This window comes from Panthera pardus, unplaced genomic scaffold (assembly GCF_024362965.1).
Source record: "Panthera pardus isolate Hobbes unplaced genomic scaffold, ASM2436296v1 HiC_scaffold_12, whole genome shotgun sequence".
NCBI classification, from domain to species: Eukaryota; Metazoa; Chordata; class Mammalia; order Carnivora; family Felidae; genus Panthera; species Panthera pardus.
In genome coordinates this window covers 48,586,202-48,613,181 of record NW_026526677.1, presented here as the reverse complement: position 1 = coordinate 48,613,181, position 26,980 = coordinate 48,586,202, and the positions used below count along the sequence as shown (strand labels likewise).

At 34.4% G+C, this 26,980-nt stretch overlaps 1 protein-coding gene and 1 pseudogene across 5 annotated transcripts in view; one reads left to right on the top strand and one right to left on the bottom strand.

Moving 5' to 3' along the window:
* The window catches only part of SBF2 (SET binding factor 2), a 479,282-nt gene that overhangs the window by 315,440 nt on the left and 136,862 nt on the right, over window positions 1-26,980 (bottom strand). The window lies entirely within an intron of this gene.
* On the top strand, window positions 19,211-19,360 carry LOC128776368 (U2 spliceosomal RNA; annotated as a pseudogene).

Genomic DNA, 26,980 nt, shown 5'->3' with positions numbered 1-26,980 from the left:
AATAAGAAAAATAAACGTTTTTATTTTGCTTTCACTTATTCCTCCCCCAATGCTCTTTTCTTTATGTAGATTTGAGTTTCCGACCTTTATAATTTTCCTTCTCTCTAAAGAACTTCTTCTAATGTTTCTTGCAAGGCAGGTCTACTGGCAACAAATTCCCTCAATTTTTCTTTGCCTAAGAAAGGCTGTTTCTACTTCACTTTTGAAGGATAATTTCACAGGATTCTATGCTTGTGGGCTTTTTTCTCTTAATACTTTGAATATTTCATTGAGCTCTCTTCTTGCTTGCACGGTTTCTGAGGAGAAGTCAGACGTTAATTCTTATCTTTGCTCCTCTATAGGTAAGGCTTTTTTCCCCTCTGGTTTCTTTCAGGATTTTTTTTTTAAGTTTTTGCAGTTTGAAAATGATATGCCTAGGTAGAGTTTTTGTCATTTATTCTGCTTTTGTGTTCTCTGAGCTTCCTGGATCTGTGGTGTCTGACATTAATTTAGAGATATTCTCTGTCACTGTTGTTTCAAATATTTTTGTTCCTTTCTCTATTTCTTCTTCTGGCATTTCTTACATGTACATTATACTTTTTGTAGTTGCCTCACAGTCCTTGGATATTCTGTTCTGTTTTTGTTTTCCAGTATTTTTTTTTCTCTTTGCTTTTCAGTTTTAGAGTTTTCTACTGGGATATTCTCAAGCTCAAGAGATTTCCTGAGCCTTGTCCAGTCTGCTAATAAGCTCACCAAAGGCATTCTTCATTTTTGTTAGCACTTTTTATCTGTAGCACTTTTTTATTCTTTCTTAAAATTTCTCTCTGTTTACATTGCCCATCTGTTCTTACATGCTACTTTACCTACTAGAGCCCCTAGAATATGGTTTTAAATTTCAGGTCTGATAATTCCAACATCCCTACAATATGTGAATCTGATTCTGTTGTTTGTTTCATCTCTTCTGTGTTTTTTCGCACTTTAGTATGTCTTGTAATTTTTTGTTATAGGCAGGCACAGTGTACTAGATAAAAAGAACTGCTGTAGACAGGCTTTAGTAATGTGTTGGTGAGGTGGGAGGAAGGGAGGAGAAGCATTGTATAGCCCTATGAATAGGTCTCAGTCTACTAAGCCCATGCCCCAGACTGTGAACTTCACAAGTATTTCTCAGCTCCCCACCCCCTGTGGCACAAGACGGCTAGAGTGGGCTGCACAGTTGGGTATTTCCCTCTTCCATGTGAAAAGCTAGTGTCAATTGGGGTTGGGTAATATCCTTCCCTCAGGTCAATTAGGCTCTGATAAAACCCCAGTCATTTAGGTTCTTAAACAGATTCTCCTGAGAGCAGACCTTGTTAAGAACAGAATGCCCTGGCATATTCCAAAATGGTTCCTTTTTCCTTTCCCTTGTGAGAATCACAGAGGATTTTTCTCTAATATTCATTGTAAGAACTTAGTAGAGATGCAAGAGGTAAAACTCACAAAAATGTGAAGGATGTCCTGCTAGACTTTTTATCTCTCGGAATTACCTGTATTGAGCCTCTGGCAATTCACCAATGAACAGCTCACATTTCCTTCCCTGACACCATTCCTGTGGAAGTTGCTGCTCTGGTAAGTTGTGACTTTCTGTACTGTATGGACCTTTCAGTCTCTGCAATTTGGGGGCAGCAGTTTGCCCTGTGAAGAACTACGGACCAAATAAGAGTCGTTGATTTTTCAATGTGTTCAGGTTTTTACCTGTTAGGATGGATTGGTGACTTCCAAGTTCTTTAAATGCCAGACCAAAACCTGGAAGTCCAAACTACATTAATAGTGAACTATTTCAAAAGTAAACTGAACCAGGAGCCACAGAATGCCCTACCATCTAATAATTACATATAAACTATGTCATACTGATTGAACAACAAGGGGGACTTTCATAGACCAATCTGTTTCTATTTTTAAGAATTTGGCTAAATAGACGCCATAGGTTTTAAAAACCAGAAAATTATATCTTCTAAATATGCCAGCTAATTTATCACTGTGTAAGATAAGTCTGTAACCAAAGGTTTAAAACCAAAATTACTTACATAGTAATAAAAAATACCAAGTGAGTAAAATTTTGCCTTTTAATATGTAAGATTTAGTATATAATAAATATTTTCCCCTGGAAATACATATTTTCAACTATTTATTTTGAATAACCTTATAAGTCAAGGTTCTGTTAAGAGAACAATGGAGTGGCACCTGGGGGGCTCATTTGGTTAAGCACCCGGCTCTTGATTTCAGCTCAGGTCATGATCTCATGGTTGGTGGGATCTAGCCCCAGATGGGTCTCCGTGCTGCAATGTGGAGCCTGCTTGGGATTCTCTCTCTTCCTCTCCCTCCGCCCCACCCCCATGTTTAAGTGCTTGCACATGCTCTCTCAAAATAAATAAAATATAAACATTAAAAAAAAACAGCAATGGAATTAGCAAAATGTCTTAATTATATCCTTTATCAAGAGGGTAATCTTGGAAATGTCATCAGCAATTAGTTATTTATACCTAAATTACTTGCCCTCTTCTCCACAAGGCATTTCAAAATAATAATAAAATAGTATTTCTCACAAGCTTTATGATACGTAAGGGAAAGTCATTATCCAAATACAAATAATGGAACTGTGGGTGGTCTGGGACATAAGTCCTTTCAAAGTGTTGCCTTTGCACTAGAGTTGAAAGGCAGCTCAGTTGTGCATTGCTGACAGTCATGCTAAACTACTTCATCACCTGTCAATGTGGATCAATGCTTCAGAGAAAAAATTAATTTATAAAGTGCAAAGCAACTTGCTTTCCAAAATGCAGAATTTATGACTATTTTTTTCTGGACTATATTATAGGCAGCAGCAACAGAAACTGGGGCAAAATGGGACATGTAAATAAAAGAAGACTATAGAATAAAGAAAAAAGAAATAAACCAACACATTTACAGCATTCAGTCACCCTCTAGGACCCTAGGTCCCTCTAGCTCCCTCTAGGAACCACTATTCTAATCCAATTTTGTTCTACATTAAATGATTAAACATCAGGCTGTGAAATGGTATTACTTTCCAGGCAAGTGCCTGTTCATTAAGGCTGAGACCACAAAACAAAATAAAGAAACTAAAAAATCTCCTAAACCCATGAAAGAAGAAATTAGTGAAAAAGAAATCCTCACGGGGCACCTGGCTAGCTCAGTCAGCAGCACATGCAACTCTTGGCCTCAAGGTTGTAAGTTCAAGCACCACATGGTGTGCAAAGATTACTTAAATAAATAAAAACTTAAAAAAAAAAGAAATCCTTACAAATTTTTCTGGTAAAGAAATTAAGAATTACAGAATGTAACTTGCCCAAATATGAACAGCATGCAAAGTCCAATATATCTGACTCTCCCATCTTTAATTTCTCTCTCAGCAACATTTAACAGGATTTACCACTTCTCCAGTTTTGCTTAATACCACACTACCTGGGCTTCTGCATATCTCACTGTCAGTTCCATCTCGGCCTTTTCTACCAAAACTCTAAATGTTAAAGTTCACTAGAACTGGATAAGTTCAAAGCCCTCTAATCATCTGTAGGAATACTCCCAAGATGAAATCATCTAGCTCCAAGACTTGAAGATTATACTTATATATACAGTGAAGATTCTGAAATACATATATCTACTACCACACTCATAAATTCAATTATCTATTTAACATCTGCACTTGCAAGTCTACTAGGCAATTTCAGTGTGGCCCAAACAAAATGACTGATTTTTCCCTTCAACCATGTACCCAGGTCCAAAAACCTAGGAGTCACCAGAGTCCTGTTTCTCTCAAATGTGACATCAACTACAGCAGGCAAGTGTTATTGGTTCTATTTTCGTAAAATAAAAGACTAAACTCATCTCAGCATCTATAACTGCTGGCAAAATATTTTTATAGTATATGTCTTTTGATGTAAAGTGCACACATTTCGGTTGCGTATATATGAAGGAGTAAAATTGTTGGGTCATAGAGTATGCATACATTTACCCTTAGTAGTCCCTGCTGGTTTTTAAAGAATTTTTTTTTTTTAACATTTATTTATTTTTGAGACAGAGAGAGACAGAGCATGAACAGGGGAGGGGCAGAGAGAGAGGGAGACACAGAATCGGAAGCAGGCTCCAGGCTCTGAGCCATCAGCCCAGAGCCCGACGTGGGGCTCGAACTCACAGACCGCGAGATCATGACCTGAGCTGAAGTCGGACGCTTAACCGACTGCGCCACCCAGGGGCCCCCTGCTGGTTTTTAAAGCGGTTTATGGGTTGTTCCCATTAGCAGGTACAACTATTCCATTTGCTTCATTTTTGCCGGATGCATTATTTGTGTAACTTTTGACCCCAAAGTCCAGCTTCAAACAACAAACATTTATTATATCACAGTTTCTTTGGGTCCGAAATCCAAGGGCTTAGCAGCTGGGTAGCTCTGGCTCAGTCTCTCCCAACCCTGTAGTTAATCTGTCAGCCAGGTTGAGCTGCTTCCAAGTTCACTCACATAGCTTATGACAGGCCTCGGTTTCTTCCCAGAAGGGCCTCCCCATAGGTTGTCTGATGGTCCTCATGATATGGCAGTTGGCTTCCCCCAGACCCAGTTATGTAAAAGAGAGGTAGAATGAAAAAGCACACCCAAGATGGAAGCTGCAGTCTTTTTAAAACCTAAACTCAGAAGTGACATTCTTTTTATAAAAGAGATGTAGACCATTGTTTTGACATTTCAGGTACACATCCTTTGTCAGATATACATTTTGTAAATATATTGTAAATAATTTTGGCCTAATCTGTCATTTGCCTTTTTATTTTCTTAACAGTGGCTGTTGATGAGGAAAATCGTTTAACTTTAAAGAAGTCTAATTTATCAGTTTGCTCTTTTGTAAGTATTGCTTGCTCTATCCTACTTATTTGCCTACTCCAAGGTGGTGAAGATATCCTTCTAAACATCTTACAAAAACCTTTATAATTCTAACTTTCAAATTTAAATCTAGAATCCATCTAAAATTAATTATTGTTTCTGGCGATCTAGCCTCATTTGTTAAAAAAGATATTCCTTTCCCTATCTGCATTGCTTTGTCACCTCAAAATCAACTGATCTTTCAAGTGTGGGCTTTTTTTCTGGAGTTTTACTCTGTTCCACTAACCTACAGTATTTGCAAATTTTATGCTAATGCAACGCTGTCTTGAGTACTACAGCTTTATAATAAATCCTGAAATTGCAGAATGTAAGTGTGTCATCGTTTTTCTCCTTCGAGACTTTTCGGTTGTTCTAAGTCCTTTGAATTTCTATATAAATTATAGAATCATTTTGATAACTATTACCAAAAAATTCTGTAGGCATTATGTTTAGGATCATATTCAAACAATAGATTATTATAGGAAAAACAGTGACAATTCTATGAATCCAATCCATGAATATGACTTACCTATTCCTTTATTTTATCTTCTTTAATTTATTGCAACAATGTTTTGGAGTTTCCAATTAGAGGTCTTGTGTGTTTTTTTCTTAAATTAATCCAAAAAGCATTTCGTGTGTTTTCAAACTATTAAATTTGAGATTTACTTAATGCCATCTCCACGTAAGGCCACCAGACTACAGAAAGAAAATTTATAATACTAGTCATGTATACTGAGACCTTACTAATTCTACTAGTTCTAGTAGTTGTTTTGTAGATTACTTACAAGTTTCTACATAAACACATCATTTGCAAATAAAGATGGTTTACTTCTCCCTTTCTAACCATTGTGTCTTTATCTGCCTCACTTTATTGAACAACACAGCAATGCTGAACGTAAGTGGTGAGAGTGGGTATATTTGTTACGTTCCCAGTCTTAGGGGAAAATTGTTTCAGTATTATTCCATTAAGTGGAATGTTAGCTCTAGGTTTTTTCAAGACCATTTTTATCAGATTGGGGAAAGTTTACCCAATTTTTTTTTATAATAAAAATTTTTTATTATAAATGGGTGTTCAATTATTTCAATTTTTTTCCTGCCTTTATTGAAACAACCATGTATGTAGTTGCTTTGTCTTTTATTGTGTTTATATAAAACACAATAAAATTTAAACCAATCGTGCATTTGAATCTTGCATTCATAGCTAAATCTCCACTTGATTATGATGAATCATGATGTATTAAACTTTTCATATATTGCTACAGATTTCATGTGCAACTATTTGGGTAAGGATTTGTATATCTGCATTCATAACATAGTGGTCCATGTTTTTTTTAATTTTAATTTTAATTTTTTTTTTTAAGTAATCACTATACCCAACATGTGGCTCAGGCTCACAACCCTGAGATCAAGGGTCACATGTCCCTCCAACTGACCCAGCCAGGCACGCCTAGTTTTCTTTTATCATCCTCATCTAGTTTTTTTTTTTTTATGATTTATTTTGAGAGAGAGAAAGAGAAACAGCATGCGAGCATGAGTGGGGTAGGTGCGGAGAGAGGGAGACAGAATCCCAAACAGCTTTGAGCTGACACAGCAATGCAGCGCATGAACTCATGAACTGTGAGATCATGACCTGAGCTGAAATCAAGAATTGGACGCTTAACTGACTGAGCCATCCAGGTGCCCCGATCCTCATCTAGTTTAGGTGTGAGAGTTATGCTAACCTAAAAGAGTAAGTTGGGAATTTTTACCTCATCCTCCTCCCCCATTTTCTGAAACAGTTTGTGTAAAATTAGTATTACTTCTTCTATGTGTATGAAAGAATTCATCACTGACATCATCTGGATGTGAAGATTTCCCTGTGGGAAGGGTTTTGATAATGAATTCAATGTCTATAATAGATACTGGACTAATCAGATTTCTCTTTCAGTTTATATTTTTGTAAGCTGTATTTTTAAAATTTGTTTATTACATGTCACTTGTCAAATTTATGGGCAGAAAGTTGTTCATAACATTCCTTTGTTTTCTCCTGAATATCAAAATATATGGTGATATACGCTCTTTCATTCCTAATACCAACAATTTTTGTGTATGTGTGTGTTCTATTAGTCTTGGAAACAACTTCAATTTTTTGTGGTTATTTTTTCTTACCTTTGTCAATTTTCTATTTTATTGACTTCTATTCTTATCTTTATTAATTACTTCCTTCTATATATACACCTTTGATTTAATTTGATTGTCATTTTATGTTTTCAGGTAAAAAACCTGAATCCTTAATTTTAAGTCTTTCAGCTTATTACATAATTATTTAAAGGTAAAATTTTTGCTCAAATTTTCCTCTAAGCACAGCTTTCACTGAATCCCAAGTTTTTTAAAAGTTGGTTTTAATGAAATATAATTCCATAAACAAAATGTACTCATTTGAAGTATACATATATACTGATGAGTTCTGAAATTTTTATATACCCATGAAGCAATCTCCTCAATTAATATCAGGCATGCCAATCACTTCAAAAAATTCCCTCCTGCCTTGTTGCAGTCAGTTCTTCTACCCATCCCTGGCCCCTGACAACCACTAATCTACTTAGTGTCACTATAGTTTCCATTTTATTGAGAATTTCATATAAAACCATACAGAATATAGTCCTTTACATCTCATTACTATCATTCTGAATAATGACCTTGAGATTCACTCATGTTGTTTTGGGTATCAATTACACTTCTCTTTTAAAAACAGCGTTATTTAGGTATAATGTACATGCATTAAAACATAATAATTTCAGGTATATAGTTATATGAATATTGCTAAGTAAAGAGTCATGTAAGATGTTTCTTTGTACTCTTTGCAGTTGAATGTCTCTCTTGCCCATAGCCCTAGAAACCACTGATATGATTTCTGTCTCCACAACTTTGCCTTTTAAAGAATTTCGTGTAGACAGAATCATACAGTCTTTGGCTTGTAGCTTTGTGTTCTTCCACTGAGTATAAGATTTTTGAGATTCATCATTATTCTAAAATGTATTAACTCTGTTGTATAAATGTACCATATTTTTTTTACCCATAACCTGTTGACAAAAATACACGCTTAAAATACTGACAATTATTCAAAGTGATTGTACCATTTTACACTACCAATAAGAATGTATGAGAGTTTCAGCTACTCCACATGTCCAGGGACATTTGTACTTACGTGTATTTTCAATTTTAGACATTCTATTGTATGTGGAAAGATATCTCACTATAGTCTTAATATGTAAATCTCTAATGACCAAGTACTTTGAACACACTGATCATTCGTACACCTTATTTCCTGAAGTGTTGGTACAAGTCATTGCCCATTTTCTAGTTAGATTGGTATTTCTGAGTTGTAAGAATTCTTTATATTCTGGATAAAAGTTCCTTAATCATGTATGTATTTGCAAATATCTTCTGCTAAACTGTGCCTTGTGGTTTCGTATTATTAGCATCTTGAGGAGAAGTGTTTAACTGTAATGAAGTATTATTTATCAACTTTTTCTCTTATGGTTTCTGCTTCTTGTACTCTAAGACATCTTTGCCTAAACCATAATCTCAAAGAATTTATCCTATGCCATCCTCTAGAAGTTTTATATCTTTAGCTCAAATGATCCTTTTCAACTTAATTTTTACATATGAGATACTGGTTGTGATTCCTTTTTGTCCTATGAATTTCTGGCTGTTCCAGCACAATTTGTCAAAAAGATTATCTTTTCCCCCCAAAGAATTGCCTAAGTAGCTTTATCAAAAGTCAGTGGACTCTTTGGAGATATACTTTCTGATTCTCTTTTCTGGTTCTATTGATGTCAATCTTCGTGCTGATATCACATTTCTTGATTAATGTACCTTTTTATTAAAGTTAAGTTGGGTAGGTTCTACAACTTTTTCTTCTTCTTCTTCTTCTTCTTCTTCTTCTTCTTCTTCTTCTTCTTCTTCTTCTTCTTTTTTTTACAAATGGATTGGCTAATCTAGTATCCACTGCATTTCCAAATGAATTTTAGAATTAGCCTTTAGCTTGTAAGGTCCTTTACAAAACACACATACGCACATGCACACACACACACAAACACACACACACCACCTGCTATCATTTAAATATTTAAGTAAGACTGGGTTGAATATTCAAATCAATTTGGGGAGAATGCTCACCTTAAAAATACCAAATGCATAAACATGATATATAGCCCACTTCATACCTGCCAGAATGGCTAAAATCAACAATACTGGAAGCAACAGATGTTGGTGAGGATGTGGAGAAATGGAGCCCTCTTGTACTGTCAGTGGGAATGCAAACTGGTGCAGCTACTCTAGAAAACAGTACAAAGGTTCCTCAAAAAGTTAAAAATAGAACTATCCTACAACCCAGCAATTGCACTACTGGGTTTATCCAAAGGATACAAAAATACTGATTTGAAGGGGTACATGTACTCCAATGTTTATAGCAGTATTATTAACAATAGCCAAACTATGGAAAGAGCTCAAGTGTCCAATGACTGATGAATGGATACAGAAGATGTGGGATATATATACAATGGAATATTACTCAGCCATTAAAAAGAATGAAATCTTGCCATTTGCAATGACATAGAAGGAACTACAGTGTATTATGCTAAGCAAAATAAGTCACAGAAAGACAAATATCATATGATTTCACTCATATGTGGAATTTAGGAAACAAAAAAACATAAACATATAGGAAGGGAAAAAGAAAAAAAGAGAGACACAGAAGTAAATCATAGAAGACTCTTAATAGAGAACTGAGGGTTGACAGAAGGCAGTAGGTGGGGGATGGGCTAAATGGGTGATGGGTATGAAGGAGGGCACTTGTTATAATGAGCACTGGGTATTATATGTAAGTGATGAATCATTAAATTCTACTCCTGAAATCAATACTATACTGTATGTTATTAACTAACTAGAATTTAAATTAAAACTTGGAAGAAAAAAGCCCATCTTCATTTTTTTAAGACCTTTAAAACTTCTCTCAGCAATTATTTTATTTTCCAAATATGTTTCTTTATAGATAATTTCTATTTGATGAGACATGGTTATCTTCATTTACTTCTTAAAGCATGATTTCCCTTTGCCCTTTGAACTTATTTATAATAGTTGCTTTGACATATTTGTCACTTAAGTCTGTCATCTGAACACCTACACAGGCAGTTTCCATTGCCTGCTTTTTTCCTCCCTGTGTACAGGTCATACTTTCCTGCTTATTTGCCTGTCCCATAGTTTTTGGTTTAAAACTGTACATTTTAGATAATATCTTTATTAACTCTGGATAGTGCTCTCTCATCCATCTGTGGATTATTGTAGTTTGCTTTTTTTAATTTCTTTAATGGCTTAGCTGGACCATTTTAGTGAAGTCTGTCTCCCTCACAGTGTGAAGCCTCTGATGATATTCCTTAGAGGGCACAGCCTGGGGCATGCACAAAGATACTCTGGGATGACAGTAGTTTGGACAGGGCTCTTTCCTTGTCTTTTTCCCCCCATTTCTGTGTTGTCTGCTTCTGTTGGTATCACACCCAACTGTTAGCTTCCCCTAACTGCCAGCTCATTGCACTGTGGTTTTCAACAGTGCTGCTGGGCATAAATTGCTCTACAGTCTTATTCAGTTAAATCCTGTCCTCTTTGTAGAGGGTGGTCTTTCAAGCCAGTATTTTGAGTTTTGTTCCAAGCCCAAGAGGGCTAGTCTTAACTGTCTCTTTCCCTGGTTTTATCTGGTAAACTTCTAGCTGGTCTAAAACTTATCTTGTTGTGCTCAAGGAACCATCAGCCTTCTCTTAACTACCTATCACAGTCTGTAAGCATACCTTTAGGTCTGAACTCTCCCACACTTGGTTTCAATAAGGCAGTTCCTTTGAGGAGAGCTTCAGAGCTCTCTGCTCTTATGGCCTGCCTCCTCCCCACCCTCAAGCAAAACTTTGTATCACTACTCTAGAGCTAGAGGTCTAAACAGAATCCAGCTTCTCTCAGGGTGACACCCTTGCTTTGAGTAGGGTGCTGGTTAGGTACAGTCACTCCTAGTCCTCTCATCTTGCCCCTCCCAGTGGGAAACCTCCCTTCAACTAATGAGCTCAGCTAAGGGCGACTGAAGACCTAGAATTCTCACCCAACTGTCCCTGGAAAAGTGCTTCCTTCCTCCTGTTGGGGGGAGGAAGCAGAGGGTCTGGGTAGAGGAAGAGACTCCTAGCCCTCTTACTTGGTCTTGCCTGGAATAGAGCTTCTCCAACATGGATGTACAAAGGAAAGGGGACAAGAAATGCTAGTAGCTTGCCCCACCTGGGGAAAAAAACATTGTCCTAGACTGGGAGCTAAGGGGGTATACTGGGGGAAGGAGCCCCATATGCTTGTCTGAACCCTCTGGGGCAAGGCTGTTGGGAAAGTGAAAAGGGCAGGTCATGACTCAAATGTCACGGACTTGCAAGTTTCTTAACTAAGATTTAGTAGATTTTCTTTATTTTTTTTTTTCATTTTCTATTCACCTTTTTAATTTAATTTTATTTTTTTAATATGAAATTTACTGTCACATTGGTTTCCATATAACACCCGTGTTCATCCCAACTAGTAGATTTTCTTAAATGTGTCTTCATTTGCCATATGTCCTTAGGACCATTTCCAGAGACTTTAAATGGCTGGCTGAATTTTATTTATTTGTTTTAACTGTTACCAATTACACTAGTTTTGCTAGGAAGAGGATCTGTGGAACATCTCATGCCACCATTTCAGAAGTCATCTCTGACCAGTTTTTCTTTTGTTGAGTGTTAAACAATCATTGCATTCCTGGGATAAAGCCCATTTAGTCATAGTACATGATCCATTTTATGTATTACTAGATTCAAATTGCTAATATTTTGTTAAGGATATTTATTATCTATCTTTTCTATAGATATTGGCTGTTGTTTTCTTTTCCTGTAACATCTTGGCCTAGTTTTAAGATCAGGATAATGCTGGCCTCATGATAAGTATTTCCTCTGCCTCTATTTACTGGAGGATTTTGTGGATGATTGGAAATAAGTAAATGCTGTTGGCATTCAAAAGAACAAAGAAAACACTGTGTCCCAGGATTGATATGGGTGGAGAATTTGAGATTGGCCTATGAAAGATGGTCTTAGGAGAGAGAAGTGAAAAAAATGGCATAATTAAAGCCACAAATTTGGAAAATTTCAAAACAAACTTAGGGAATAAGTAGCCCCTTTACTAGAACTCAGCAACTTTTGGCATCTTGATAACAAGCCACTAAAACATGATGACAGAAAGAAACATTTTATACAAGGAATTTATATCTCCAACTTTCAGTTCCTTCATGAAGAATCATCACACTGCTACAATCTTATTGAAGAAAATGGGTTGTGCTAGTCTTTGTACAACACAAACATGGTATCACTACATGATAAATACCTTCTGAATGATGGAAGCAGTAGGCATTTGATATTCTTTTAGCCTGCAAAAAATCTGAACTTCCTTCTTATATTTAAGGGAATAACCAACTTATGAGGCCAGACCACTAACACAAGCTGAAAATGCCAAATATTTTCTCTCAGTCTCCACTGCAGCCACGGGAAGGCACATGACCCAACCTCTACTAACCAGTCATCACCCAGTAATACAAAAAATCAAGAATGGGTGACTGGAAAACAACATATACATCCAGTTTTCAGGAGCATATTCTATAACTAATATCATACATAATTATGAAAGATTGAATATTGTCACCTTAAAATCAGCAACAAGACAGGACATCTGTTGTCACCACTTCTATTCATTATTATACTAGAAGATCTAACCAGTGCAATCAGGCAAGAAAAGGAAATAAAAGATGCCAGGTTAGAAAGGAAATGATCTTTACTAGTGGACTACATGATCATCTAGGTCACAGGTCAGCACATTTTCTCTTTAAAGGAACAGATGACAAATATTTTAGATTTGTGGGCCATATAATCTCTATCATAACTTTTCCTTTGTATACTAAAAGCAACCATAGACTATACAATAACAAATGGGCATGAGTTTCGAAAAAACCTTATTTACAAAAAAAAAAAAAAAGTGCCTGATACATGGGCCTAGCTTTGAGGAAAAGCAGTCTAGCTTGAAAATATGATGAAAACATGAACAAAGAAGGATAAAAAACAAAATATGATGAAATCTACCAAATTAACCTAAAGAAAGTGACCTTTAAAAGGTTGGAAGAGGGGCGCCTGGGTGGCCTAGTTGGTTAAGCGGCCGACTTCGGCTCAGGTCATGATCTCGCGGTCCGTGAGTTCGAGCCCCGCGTCGGGCTCTGTGCTGACAGCTCAGAGCCTGGAGCCTGTTTCGGATTCTGTGTCTCCCTCTCTCTGACCCTCCCCTGTTCACGCTCTGTCTCTCCCTGTCTCAAAAATAAATAAAACGTTAAAAAAAATTAAAAAAAAAAAAAAAAAAAAAGGTTGGAAGAGCTTCTCCAAGGAAGACACCCCGATGGCCAACCAACACATGAAACAATGCTCAACATCACTCATCATCAGGGAAATACAAATCAAAACCACAATGAGATACCACCTTACACCTGTCAGAATGGCTAACATTAACAACTCAGGCAACAACAGATGTTGGCGAGGATGCGGAGAAAGAGGATCTCTTTTGCATTGTTGGTGGCAATGCAAGCTGGTGCAGCCACTCTGGAAAACAGTATGGAGGTTCCTCAAAAAACTGAAAATAAAACTACCCTACAACCCACCAACTGCACTACTAGGCATTTATCCACAGGATACAGGTGTGCTGTTTCGAAGGGATACATGCACCCCCATGTTTATAGCAGCACTTTCAACAATAGCCAAAGTATGGAAAGAGCCCAAATGTCCATCGATGGATGAATGGATAAAGATGTGTCACCCAATGGACACATGGAGTATTACTCAGCAATGCACAATGGAGTATTACTCACAATATACAATGGAGTATTACTCAGCAATCAAAAAGAATGAAATCTTGCCATTTGCAACTACGTGGATGGAATTGGAGGGTGTTATGCTAAGTGAAATTAGTCAGAGAAAGACAAAAATCATATGACTTCACTCATATGAGAACTTTAAGAGACAAAAGAGATGAACATAAGGGAAGGAAAACAAAAATAATATAAAAACGGGGAGAAGGACAAAACAGAAGAGACTCATAAGTATGGAAAACAAACTGAGGGTTATTGGAGGGGGTGTGGGAGGGGGGATGGGCTAAATGGGTAAGAGGCATTAAGGAATCTACTCCTGAAATCATTGTTGCACTATATGCTAACTAATTTGGATATAAATTTTAAAAAATAAAAAAATTAAATTAAAAATACCATGATTTCACTCCTATGTGAAATTTAAGAAACAATACAAGTGAACAAAGTAAAAAGACAAACTACAACAAAAACCAGACTCTTAAATACAAAAAACAAACTGGTGACTGCCCGAGGAGGTAGGTGAGGAGATGAGCGAAATAAAGGGAGTAAGGGTATACCTATAAAGGGGCACCTGAGTGGCTCAGTAGTTAAGCTTCACACTTGGGCTAACGTCATGATCTCATGGCCCCATGTCAGGCTCTGTGCTGGAGCCTGCTTCTGATTCTGTGTCTCCCTCTCTCTCTGCCCCTCCCCTGTTCATACTTTGTTTCTTTCTCTCTCTCTCAAAAATAAGTAAACATTAGAACATTAAAAAAAAAGAGTATAGCTATAGTGATCAGTAATGACAGAATGTATAGAACTGTTGAATCATTATATTATACACCTGAAACTTATGTAACATTGTATTTTAATTATACTTCAATTAAAAAAATAACATAAAAAATAATTCCAGCAGGTTTTATTTTTAAAAACTGAAAAGCAGATTAGAAAATTTATGTGGAAATGCAAAGGACTTAGAATAGCCAAAACGACTCTGAAAAAAAATGGGTGGGGGGGGGCAAAGTCCAGATTTCAAGATCCATTATAAAAAACAATATTCAAAATAGGGTACTACTGACATCAAGACAGAGAAATAGATCATGGAACAGAATAGAGAGTGCAGACACAGATCCACAAATATATAGACAATTGATTTTTCTAACAGAAGTGCAAAGGCAAATTCACTGGAGCAAAAAAAAATAGTCTTTTCAACAGTCTGGAACAACTGGATTTCCATAGGCAAAAAGTGAACTTCACTCTGTACCTTTCACTAAATGCAAACATCAACTAAAAATGGGTCATAGACTTCATTTAAAAAAATCTAACTATAAAAAATTCTTGGAAGAAATAAGAGAAAAATCTTGGTCACTACTTTGGATTAGGCAATGATTCTTAGATAAAACAAAAAAGAATCCATAAAAGAAAAAGTTTTCATGAAATGGAATTATTAAAACTTAAAAACTCTACTCTTCAAAAATAGAATGCCTATCATTAGGAAAATGAAAACACACAGCATTAAATTTTTTTTGCAAATCATATGATAAAGGATTTGTATTCATTATATAAAAGACCACTTAAAACTCAAAAACAGGAAAACAACTCAATTACAGTATTTCAAAATTTGTGAATATACACTTCACCAAAGAAGACATCCAGACGGCAAATAACAACATGAAAATATGTTCAACATCATTAGTCATTAAACAAATGCAATTAAAATCATTTGATCCCACTACTTATCTGTTAGGATGGCTAAAATTAAAAAGATGGACCATGCTAACTATTGATGAGAATGCAAAGGAACTAAATTTCACATACACTGATGGTGAAAATGTAAAATGATATAACCACTTTGGAAAAAAGGTTTAGACATTTGTTTAGAAAATTAAACATACACCTACCATCCAATCCAGCCATTCCATTACTGAATTTTTATTCAAGAGTAAAGAAAGCATATGTCCAAAGAATACATATCATAAATGTCCATAGCAGCTTTATTTGTAATAGCCCAAAACTGGAAATAACCCAAAGATCCACCAACAGGTAACTAACTAAACATATAGTAGTATATCTATACAATGGAATGTTATTCAGAAGGAAAAAAAGGGGGAATGGATTACTGATACATGATAAAACACAGATGAACTTCAAAATAATTGTGCCGACTGAAATAAGCCAGACAGAAGAGAGTACATAATAGAATTCTAATTTATATAAAACTCTAGTAATTGCAATCTAATCCACAGTGACAGAAAGCAAAGTGAACGCCTGGCAGAAGGGGATGGATAGGGAAAAATTCGACAGAGAGATTACAAATGAGTAATAGGAAATTATCATGGATGATGAATACATTTGTTATCTTCGCTGTGGTGATTTCATGGTGGTTTTCAAATGTTTTTTTTTTAATATGTATAGTTTATTCTACATAAACAACACCTCAGTAAACCTGTTGAAATTAAAAAAATAAGAAAACATTTTTTTTACATTGATTAGACAACAATCTCTGAGATACAACATGCAAAAAAATAGTTAATAAAAATTGATAAATTAGATTTAAAAATTTATGCTCTTTGGGGCGCCTGGGTGGTGCAGTCGGTTAAGCGTCCGACTTCAGCCAGGTCACGATCTCGCAGTCCGTGAGTTCGAGCCCCGCGTCAGGCTCTGGGCTGATGGCTTGGAGCCTGTTTCCGATTCTGTGTCTCCCTCTCTCTCTGCCCCTCCCCCGTTCATGCTCTGTCTCTCTCTGTCCCAAAAATAAATAAAAAAACGTTGAAAAAAAAAATTAAAAATTTATGCTCTTTGAAAAGATACTTATAAAGGAATTAAAAGACATGTCATATACCTGCTTAAAGGAATTTTTATCCAGATGGCTTTTTTTAATCTTTAAGTTCAATAAGAAAAAAATCTTTTTTAATGGGATGAAGATTTGACCACATAGCTTCACAAATAACATAAGCAGATGGAAAATGACCACATGAAAAACTGCTCAATATTACACTTCATTAGGGAAATGAAAATTAAAACCATAATGAAATGCCACCGTATAATAGTCCAATAGCTAAAATTAAAAAGACTGACTCTACCAAGAGTTGGCCAACATATAGGGGAACTGGAACCTTTATATGCTACTTGAAGGAATGTACAATGCTTTCAAAAAAACCTTGGCAGTTTATTTAAAAAGTTAAATATACTCAATCATTCAACTTCTAGGAATTTATCCAAGAAAAATGAAATCATATGTCCACACAAAGACTTGACACAACTGTTCATAGCAACTTTATTTATAATAGCAAGAAACTGGAAATAACCAAATGTTCATCAACAAGTGAATAGATAAACAAACTGTGATATATACATTGGAATATTACTCAGCAATAAAAAGTTAAATTGTTAATACATGCAATAACAAAGATGGATCTCAAAATAAATATACAGAGTCGAAAAATCCAGATAAGAAAGACTACATGCCATAAACTCTCTATAAAATTCTAGAAATTAAAAACAAATTATCATAAACTTGGTGGCTTAAGACAACAGAAATTTATTCTGTCTGGGTTCTGAAGGCCAGAAGTCCAAAATCAAGGTGTTGGTAGGGTTGGTTCCTTCAGTAGCTTCTGAGGAAGAATCTATTTTATGTCTCTTCCCTAGCTTTTGGTGGCTGCCAGCAACACTTGACAGTCCTTGGCCTGTGCATCACTACAATTTCAACTTCCATTAATCACCTTCTCCTCCCTGTCTTCTTTCTCTTACAAGGACATTTGTCATTGGATTTGGGGCCCACCCTAAACCAGGATGAGGTCATCTCCAGACCCTTAATTACATCTTCCAAATAAGGTCATATTCACAAGTTCCAAGTGGTGGTGGGAAGCCACCATTCAACCACTACAAATGCACAGTGACAGAAAGCAAATTAGTGGTTGTCTGGAGATGAGAAGGAATAATTACCAAGGGGCATGAAAAAGCTTTTAAAGGTGATAGATATGTTCATAATCTTGACTGTGGTAATGGCTTCACGGATGTATGCAGATGTTAAAAGTTATTAAAGTACATCCTTTACAATAACACCATTATTTCTGATGTCTGAGTTCAAAATACAACCATCAATGGTACAAAATAAAACCATAAAATTCAAAGTAAATAAAGCCAGAAGATTATTAGAAAGGATATGGAATTGAGAAAGAATAGAATAAAACTGAGCTGCAAATTACAAATGACAGAGGCTAAGAAGGAGTTCCACTTCCTGAAAGGGAAGAAAGGTAAATCAGACAGCTTAAAATTAGTGCCCTGAACACTGCCTGCTATATAGACCCTCAAGAAATAACTTTTAAAATACTTTTTAAAATACTTTAAAACTATGTGTATGTGTGTGTGTATACACACACACACAGATATACAAATACACATACACACACACACACATATATATACACACACATATATATACGCACACATAGATATACACATGCATACATATATATGTATACACACACACACACGTACATGCATACACATAGAAAAAGAGCCAATGTACCAAAGAAGTATTCATTCAGAGTTCTCTGTGGTAACTGTAAGATAATATTCATAGACCCACAAAACAAAAAATAGGGACTACAGAACAGAAGGTTGCAAAAGGAAATGGTATTAGATCACTTTTTAAGGTGACTGTATGTACCAATACAGCAAACAGATTTTCTAACAGTAAAAATTGTATAAATATGATAAAAAAATTAATGTTTCCATCTTAATTCTCATTTGCCAAGAACAAAATTTTATGTGCCAATGACTAAAGTGGGAGAAAAATTGAAAATAGAAGTAAAAGAGGAAAGTAGAAGCTCTCAAGGACCGGCTCCTTACAAGACTCTAATAATACCTACAATTTGATGATGCACTGGAAAATGTGCTGAAACACAAAAATTCTTCCCATATTGTTTAGAAATCACTAAATTAGACACATATGCAAAACACATTTTTCTCTTCCACAGAAAGTCCGAAGTTAAAAAAACATATAGAAAAGCAAACAGGTATAGATTTATCTACATTTTATTATGTTATTATATGGAAAATATATCACATGTTAAAGGGTGAAAAAGAATCCTTGAAAAAATCAAACATCCTCTTTAATGAGTAACATCCATTTGTTCTAGTGTTATCAAGTTCAATTCACATGACTAGCAGCCTGGTTTGGCAGCCTCAATGCATAAGACAAATAATTCATAAATGTTTGACAATATTATTTTTAGTTCACATGCTTCTTGGATTGAGCCCACAAATGCTTCTACTTTATGCTACTCCAGGGACTCCATTCAGACACAAATACATTCGTTAGCCATTGAGGGAAGACTGAAGGAAGAACTGAGTACATACACCATTATATTTCAAACGTATAGATTGCATTTAGGCAGACATTTAGAGTAATTTAAATCGCTTCTCGGCCTTTTGGCTAAGATCAAGTGTAGAGTAATTTAAAAATGGTTGTTGCTGCTTCTATTTTAAATAGAGTCAATGAAGTGTGACAGTATAATTGAGGCTACACTATGCTATGTACAAGAAGTACGTTTCTAATAACAGTTAGGGTCACTAGTGATCATGACCTGATAATTTTAACAAATTAATTGATCTCTCTTTCACAAAACAATGTTTGAGAATGGTCCTACAAAATAATCTTGTTAAATGTAAAGTGTTTACAAGTGCCTTGATATTACGAATCACAAAACATTTGTACTTTTAATAAGGGAGAAATATATCTAAAATTAGAACTTAACACAAACATCTGAATCAATTGTTTTCCCAAATACTTCCAAACAAAATATTTCAAATTCCGTACAAGATTCTGCAAACCCATGAGTACAAACTCTAATCTTGACACTGAATTTGGATCATCTCCATGGAGGAAATCCATGAACCAGATGTGAATTTATTCTTCCAGATGTATTTTATATGTTTGAGGAAAAATAAAACATTTCTTCTCACTGCCTTTTCTGAGGCTACAAAAATACATGAACGTAGAGACAGCAAAAAGAAAATTCTGTAACTCTTGAGTTTTCCACTACTCTAAAGCAGTCTTTCATTATTAATAAATTACCAAAGTACAGGGACAGTTAATACTAATCAAGGGGTATTAACTAGTAATTCAGAATCAATTTAACACTTACAATCCACCAATTTTTCTGTGTTTAGAAGCCATACTAATTACAATATATAAACTGTTCTTTGCGACTCTTGTTTTGACATTACATGGAAGTTACAGAGAAAAAAATATACCTTTGGCTTTAACTAAAATGTCATGACTTCAACATCTGAGATAAATTTCTACACACAAAAAAATGAAACACAGCAAAATTTAATAAAATTAGTAATATACCAATCTAATTACTAATTATTTAATTACTAATAAAATTAGTAATACACACAATCTAATTGCATGGTCTCAAAGTTTTAAACCATTTTATAATACCAATGGACACAAGTCCAAAAATCAAAAAATCTAATATCACAAAAACCAACCTCCATCATATTAAGATCTCAACTAACTAGAAACAAAAATGGATCCTCTAACACATACATTTCCTTTGACCTCCATTAGAGATCCTTTAAAAACTTAACAGCTTCTAATTAAGTACTTAACAACAACAAAAAAAGTCTAATTGGGAAAATTAATGATCTTGTTGAAATGTTTAATTCCATCCAGGAAAATATGTGTACACATAATAATTTGTTATGATAGTTGTGAGTGGGTGTAACTTTAACACTTACTTTATATGAAATATAAATATAAATACAAATTAAGCAATACACTAAATAGCAGCTTAATACTAAATAGCAGCTAACCATGTGAAATCCACATTTTATAAGTATAAATACATACACAAGCACATGAAACCAACTTAATTACTGTCCACTTTATAGGTTTTTTTTGTTTGTTTGTTTGTTTTGAGAGAAAGAGAAAGAGAGAGTGGGGAAAGGAGGGGGAGAGAGAGAGAGAGAGACAGAGAGAGAAAATCCCAAGCAGGCTCTGCACTGTCAGCACGGACCCTGATGTGGGGCTCGAACTCACCAACTCGAGATCATGACCTGAGCTAAAGTCAGACACTTAACCAACTGAACTACCCAGATGCCCCCATCACCTTATGTTTTCAATGATCTAATAAGAAAGTTTTAAAGTTATGTTATCCTGGCATAAAATGAATTAAACTTCATAACTCATTTTAATATACTATAATACAATTTCAGAAGATTTCACGGAAACACTTTATGGTTATCCCAAGAACTTAAATTCTAAGATAAAAGAAGATACTTTTCCAAGTAGGAAACATTACTTAATAATTAGTTTTTAATCTAAAGGGTGGAGATGATTTCCTATATGTGTTAGAAACAAATGTGAAGTAACAGACAAGAATACACGCTGTGGTAAGGTACAGAAAAACTGATTTACTATGTTGTGTACCTGAAACTAATGTAACATTGTATGCCAACTATACTCAAATTAAAAAATTAATTCAAAACAAAACAAAAAAATAAGAGTAAAGAAAGCATATTTTTCAGACCTTTTTCAGAATAAACCACTTTTCAGTGAATTTTGGAGAATATAAAAAGAAAATAAATATTTTAAATCTATTTAACAACAACAACAAAAATATATGATATGGGCTTCAGTAAAACTGTGCAATAACTCAAATCTGAGAAAGTATTTCTTTTCTAAAACTATAAAGTACCAGAAACGAACCACCCACACATATTTATTTAACACGCAATTTTGGTGTTGTGCCAGTAACTCTTAACTTCACTAAGATTTCCCCTTGGAAGTAACTAACTGTGGTTACATTTTAAATACAAATAAATTAAGAACAAAAATTTAACTTAAGTGCTGTTACAGATGTTTTCTTTTCACTATTAAAAAAAATCTATCAAACGCAAAAACTCCTATTTGCTTAAGAAACCAGTTATAAGTTTTATTTAATTCTCACATTTGAATTTAAATGACATCAGTGGTTACTCTGAATCGCAGAAAGATGAAAAATCTCTGATTTCAAAGAACAAAAGAAGAATGACACTAGCCATGAACAAAAATGTCACATTCCATACATGGCAAGATTGAATCCTTGATTTCTAAAGTATATCTGGCTTTTCCTTTATTTAAACTCATGAAAGAAAAGCAAAAAACCTGAGAGTAAATCTGGTATTTATCATCAGATAAATCTTTAATAAGATTTATTGGGGCGCCTGGGTGGCTCAGTCAGTTGAGCATCCGACTTCAGCTCAGGTCATGATCTCACAGTTTGTGAATTCAAGCCCCACGTCGGGCTCTGTGCTGACAGCTCAGAGCCTGGAGCCTGCTTCAGATTCTGTGTCTCCCTCTCTCTCTGCCCCTCCCCTTCTCACGCTCTGTCTCTCTCAAAAATAAATAAATATTTAAGAAAATTTTTAAAGATTTATTCATCTTTAATAAGTCATTTGGCAAACATATCTTTGGAGAAAATAGGGTGCAAGAAGTAGAATATACAAGCAAAAGGAATAAAAAGAAGAGGTAAGAGGAGGGAAATCAAATCATTTAAATCTGACATACCTCTTTAAATAATAAAATGCATGAAAGAAAAGAATATATGAAAATATTCCTGTTAAGACAAAACCTTACTAAGTATGCTGAAAACAGGATGAAGGACAAATAGGGAAAAATATATCAAAAATAAAATTTTATACTTATGACGGAGAACAAAAAAGGGGATTTCTTTCATTAAATCATTTTTTAAAGTATTGAAGAATTGTTATATCTCACAAACATCATTCTCTAATAATAAACACATTTTAACGATATGCTTTTTTAAAATTTTTGGCTGGCATTTTCACCAGCTTTATTGAGATATATTTGACTAATAAAATTGTAAGATACTGAAGTATACAAGATGATGATTTGATATATGCATACATCATGAAAAGATTCCCCCCATTAAGTTATTTAATGAATCTAAAATGATATACTTTAAAACTCTTATGTATTTTTGTTAAAACCTCATAAGATAAATTTTATAAAGAATAAATCATAAAATATAAAAACATAAACTTGTTTCATATACAACTTTTCTATAGGAATTATGATAGTTCAAATAAAGAGAATACAATTAAAGATTTATAAATATTGTTAAAACAATATTTAATATATTACTTTTCAGGCATGCATTTACTGAGACCTACCAAATGACAGGTAGTTTACTGAATGCTAAAGATGCAGTAGACACACAAGCAAGGCATGATCCTTGCCCTCATAAAGGTTACTTTCTAGTGGGCCAGTGAGACATGTTAGAGATGTGATGAGTGCTACTCAGGAAAATTATTCAACTTTTCATTTCTGGAACATCTCATATAAGACACAGGTAGCCTACTAATACAAATTCTGGTAAAATTCACAAATGAAATAACTGAGACTGGTGTTTCTCTTATGTGCACTTTTAAAAAATGGAATCAATTTTTAATGGCTAGATTTCTTTTTAGGTTTTCTATTTGCTTTAGTCAACTTTGGTAATTTACATTTTTCTAGAAAACTAGAAATTATAAATTATAAACTATAAATTTTATAGAATTTATAAATTTTATAAAAATTTTTCATATTTTTAGAATAAACCTGCTAAAAATTGCTATTATAATTTTTAAATCTCAACATGTACCCTTTATATTACTAACATTATTAGTGTCTACTTCTATTCTTTCTTCATCAATGTTGTCAAGGGAATTCAACCAGTTCAAATTCTGGCACCCACATTTACAAGCTATGTGACTTTTAACTTCCCTGAGCTCAGTTTCTTCAAATTTTAAATACAAATAAAAATAGCAATTTTCCCAAAGGATTGTTGAAAAAATTAAGTAAAATAATGCATGTAAAGTACTTAGAACATGCTTGGTAAATACTAAGTATTTAATCAAGCACTGCTGTTTTGTTTTTTTTCATTTCTAAGCATTATTTGTTCTGTTTCAAACCTTCCTGTTCCTCTTTCATAATGCACAAGTTTTCCATTATGGTTCCTATTCCTCTTTTAACTTCTAATCATTTTAAACAAACTTGTTTTATAGTCTTTTTGAGGTTTTTCTATTACCTACAGTTCTTGTTGTATTTACTCTCTTGTTTGTTATGTCTACTTGTTCTCTACATGGAAGTTTGTTTCCTCCTATAGAAACAATGTCTACAACCTTCAGCAGAGGTTGCTTTATTCTGTGGAACGAGTGTTTGCCCTGAGCTATATATATAAAAAGACACCTAAAGGACAGGTACATTTTGTTCATTTGTTTTACCAGGCCCCAAGGAATTTCACTGGTCCCTGACTAGAGAGATGGGAAAGAAGTTCATCTGCACACTTGAGTTTGTATAAACTATTTACATATACATATCTTTGTGTGTGTTTTATATTATTCTTTTAATTATGATATAGATGACTTCACCATTGTTACAGAAATTCCTGGCTTCAGTGAGCAAATAAATATAACATTCTTTTAGATTCTTTTTTTCTGAAATACTAATACATTCAAATCATACCAGAAATGAATATTCCTATCCCAAGTACCGCAAGTTCTAATCTTTTTATAAAATCACCTTTTTAATAAAGAACTGTAATATACTGCTGTGTATTTTTAGAAATAATAGTGGTAGTAATGATAATAAATACATTTGGGCAGCATGTTAAGAGTTTATATAATTCTTTAAGCAAATTTAAAACACAGTGTCTTTCAGTTTGTTCCTCACAACCAACCCCACAAGATAGGAAGATTTACCAACCCCCACCCCCCCACTTTAGAAATTAAAATCTGAGGTCCAAAGCCGTTCATATATACACATAGAAGTATACTAAATTCTAACTTACTATTCATTCATAGTACACGTATCTGATTTTCTATTATCGGTAACTATTCTTTTTGTCTCCTGCTAATTCTGGATAATTAAATCCTACAATACTCCCTACCTATTTTATTGCTTCAATTATTAGTATATAATACTAATTGAGCCTCCAAATCTCCTAGAGACATATTATGAAAACATCATATAGTCTCAATTCTAAGATATATCTTTCACATTTAAATGTTTTTACAGTCAGGATGGATCTTCCAATTTTCCAAATGTCAAAAGAAACCTGCTGGTGATCATGAAGAAAATCCAGTTATGACACAACTGTGCACATAAAATATCTATCTGCTCATCTGAACATCACTTTGGTTGAGGTATTTAGATTTATAGCACCAAATGTCATTGAATTTTAATTCAAATTTGAATTAAGGTTTTTTTGTCCATTAAGGTTTTTTTTTTTTCTTATTGTTATTACTGTTGTTTGTAGTAATTGCTATACCTAACATGGGCTCAAACTCACGACCCTGAGATCAAGAGTCTCATTATCTACCAACTGAGCCAGCCCGGTGCCCCTCTGTTAAGTTTGTTTGTTTGTTTGTTTTTTAAGATAATACTGAGATGCTGCTCTGAAACAGAAAGTAAAAATACATATATAGTTGATTTTCACATACCAGGTAAAATAATTAAATACAGTAGAAAAATGTTAACTGTTTAAGAATTGATGGCCAAATTCCAATGCCAGGACAGAATTTATGCATCAGGGAAAACTGTGCTATTCTCTTCTAAACATTCCAATGAAGCACTGCTGATAGAGTAATTTTTTAAAACACTGCTTTTTATCATGTTACTTTCCTGTTCAAGATTCTGCAATGGCTTCTTAGTGCCTCTTCTAATTCAAATACACATTTCTATGCAGCCTTCATCCATTATTTGGCTTCATAAATCTATGAAATTTTCATTTTCATTTTTCCCCCACCTCTACCTACCTGAGTCTTTGCATCAGGGGGGGTCAGTCTCTTATAGGATGTCTCCACCTTTCTTCAAACTCTGCCTTGATCCGTTCACTAACACCCTCCCCCCATCCTTTTCTTCCTAGCGGATAAAACACTACTCACCCTTTCATCACATTTCAAGTTTTAATCTACTTAAATCTGAGCTCCTGTTGTAGCTAGAGACATTATAAGTTACCAATGGCACTTATCTATTTATTTGTTTCTTAACTGTTCCTTTTTCCTAACTTAGATCTTAAGAGGCTTGGGAATATAGAAAACATCATCCAGCCTTTCTCTTTTCCATTAGAGGAGAGAAATTCTATTAGAAAGAAAAGGAGGGCTCATAACATACAGAGTTGTTGAATCAAGAAAGAAAAGGAAAAAGAAGGGAAGGAAGGGAGGAAGGCAGGAAGGAAGACACGAAGGAAATTAAGAGATAGGAAACTAAATCTCAGAGAAATTAAGTAAAGTGCCCAGAACAGAGTTAAATAGTTCAACCTTGTCAAAAACCCAGTTTAGTGATTTTTCTCTTCAACACAGTATTGACATACATGAAGTAAGTAGCAAAACAAAAGGTATGTATTAAAGCCAGGTCCTATTTGGCTTTTCAGCTTAATATTAAAAAATAAAATAAAATCACAAGCAAAGCCCGTACTATACTTCAGCTTCTTCCATGTTAACCCACTGACATTCTCTTTCCCAATTAGACTGAAAGTTTGTGAACTTTCATTAAAGTTCCAATACAAATTAGGTGTGATTATTGGGAGGAGAGAAAAGAGAAAAGATTAGGTATAGACTGTTTAGAGACACAAAGTTGTACTTAAAGTTGGTAAAGCAGCTTTGAGAGTCTCTCTTGGGTGCTATTTACAAAATTTTTTTTTCTGATTACAATCATGCAATATGATTCCATTTGGGATTTCGAGTAAAGCTGGAATGCTTTATTCCCTAAAGAATGAAAAATGTTTAGTTGAAAAAAAAAAGGAATGTGATACTTCTGGTCAAAAGTTCTGTTTCTGGAATTCATGATAAATGAAAAGAATTTTGGCAGTTCCTATGTCATTCTACATCTCACAAGCAACGTGCAATTCCTCATGTCACTAAAACTTGGTTATGCACTGAAACAACTGATCTTATTACAAAACAAGTTAAAGAAACAAACAAAGCCTCCTTCAGTTCCTGCCTTGATTCATTATTAGAATTCACCTTTCCTTTTACCTCACCCACAATCCCTGATATTGAATGCCAAATGTTGGTCTCACTGAAAGACAGGACATTAGACACTTTAAACATCAGCAAAATAGAATTCAGCTATCCTTAGTCACTGACTAATGACTCTATTCCTATTTGTACATTTTTTAAGTAATACTATG